General features: G+C 43.0%; 1 protein-coding gene across 5 annotated transcripts in view; it reads left to right on the forward strand.

The window, feature by feature from the left end:
* The first annotated feature begins 1,009 nt into the window (after positions 1–1,009).
* LOC108758776 (Glycerol kinase 2) overlaps positions 1,010–2,040 on the forward strand; it is an 82,481-nt gene continuing 81,450 nt past the window's right edge. For 2 of the 5 annotated variants that reach the window (XM_018503901.1, XM_018503919.1), the window contains exon 1: positions 1,075–1,092. The gene's annotated coding sequence lies outside the window, so the exon portion shown is untranslated. Of the gene's footprint in view, positions 1,028–1,074; positions 1,093–1,542; positions 1,637–2,040 lie in introns of those variants that run through there. The other 3 variants (XM_018503883.1, XM_018503910.1, XM_018503892.1) reach the window with 2 other exon arrangements.

Consider the following 2,040-nt stretch of genomic DNA (forward strand, 5'->3'; position numbering starts at 1 on the left):
ATATTATATTATATTATATTATTATATTATACTTCATCTACGTTCTTTAAATTGCTATCTGTCATCTTATTTGTAGGTTATTTTTTGTTTCGCAGCGTTTCTTCGCTCATAGTTCGACAGTGTTGAACTATGAGCGAAGCCTCGCTCGCTACGGATTTTCGCACGAATCGACGGAGTGGGGGGTCTTCGCCAGTGAAGCTTCGCTGCATGAAATTGTACCTTTACACCAGTTGTGCCTGACTGTGCATCTGGCCTTGCCGACGTGATCGGACGTGTTATTGCGTCATCATTTTTGGAAAGTGTGACCGGCTTTAAACGCGCAATTGAGTTTGTGTTACTCTTTTAGACTTTCGTGTTCTGCATATTGTTTTTGTTACTCACCGCATAAGCGGCATTTTCGATTCTGGCCGTATCGACTCTGTGTTACGAGTCAGGGCCATTCTCACGCGAAGGAGAAGACCGGTTGCGCCTCTCTGATAAATCTAGGACTCTAGTGTACACTTTTGGAACTTAAAGTGAGAAAGACATACATTTGATATTTGTTTAAAGCGAGAGAGTTCTAGAACAGTCTAGTGCAGGAACAGAAAACAGACCATATATCGGTGGTGTCGATTTTGTTATCCCGTTTATTCGCGATCTTCGATCTCCGAAAGTCCACAATCCTGTGTGTTGCGAATCTAATCGTTACCGTTGTTACAAGTGTTGAACGATGTATACATATATATATTTAGCACGCTGGATGTTCCCAGCGCCACGGTGACATTAATGTGGGGTCTACAATAGAAGTCGTAGCAGTCGTAGGGTCTTAAGTCGTAGAAAATTGACCAATCATAGTCGATTATTCTTCTCATATTCTACTGTGATTGGTTAATTTTCTACGACTTTAAGACTCTACGACTGCTACGACTTCTATTGTAGACCCCCCGCTTTAATAGGCCTTCTACAATAAGTCGCAAGTCAGAACGTCAGAAGTCTTAACCAGTCTTAACCAATCTGCCGTCGCATGTTGTTGATCGATTTTTCGCTCGTATGTATAGTGATGCGTGTATTTATCGTCGTTGATTGGTGAACGACAAGTGTCGCTCGTCCGAGGTATGTGCGAGCGCGTATCGTCGGAATATCGACCGGCCGTGCAATCGCTTGTATAATGTATATGCTCTATGTTGCGAGGGCGATCTCGGTGGAGCATTAAGCCGTAATCACACTAGCGATTGGCGATTGTGATTGACGATTGAGGATTACTTTTCAACCAATCAGAGTCTGAAAGTCACCGATTTCTTTGCTCCGATTGGTTGAAAAGTAATCCTCAATCGTCAATCACAATCGCCAATCGCTAGTGTGATTACGGCTTTAGGCCTGTTATTAGGTCTGTTTTCTGTGACTGAACTAGTGTACACTTTTGGAACTTAAAGTGAGATAGATATACGTTTGATATTTGTTTAAAGCGAGAAAGAGAGTTCTAGAACGGTTTAGTGCAGGAACAGACCACTTTTTGCCTGGACTTTTGCACCAGTTCATCTTTCTTCCTCTTCTTTCCTGCTGAAGAGAAAAGGAAGAAAGATGAACTAGCGCAAAAGTTCACCCAAAAAGAACAGACCTATTGACGGTTTGTAACTCGACTGCGGCACCTGAAGCAGTAAGTAATCCTCACTTTAACATCCCTCGGCTTTTCTTGTCTTTCTCCCCTTTGGTTGTTTCTTGCGCCTCTACGTTGTCTTCGTCATTCCACTCGTAGCAACTCGGAAGTGCCTCCACGTGATTGCATCGGCGCGTGGCGTGGCGTGGCGCAGTGTATGAGTGCAGTGAGCTTTGCAGGCTTCGCTCAGGAGTGACGTAATTCCACGCGGCTCGCGAAACAGTCATTTGTGTATCTTAAAACGAGGTGAAAATGATAAAAGTGAACAGATTTACTAGGTGTTGACCAATAAAATTTTAAATATTCGGTAATTATACAGAATAGCTACACCGCCTCCGATTTCGATAAAATTAGGCTCATTCGACGCGTTTTTGCATGAAACGAAAGAATCTGGCAGAAAAAAG

This window comes from Trachymyrmex cornetzi, unplaced genomic scaffold, assembly GCF_001594075.2.
Source record: "Trachymyrmex cornetzi isolate Tcor2-1 unplaced genomic scaffold, Tcor1.1 scaffold1030, whole genome shotgun sequence".
Classification (NCBI taxonomy): Eukaryota; Metazoa; Arthropoda; class Insecta; order Hymenoptera; family Formicidae; genus Trachymyrmex; species Trachymyrmex cornetzi.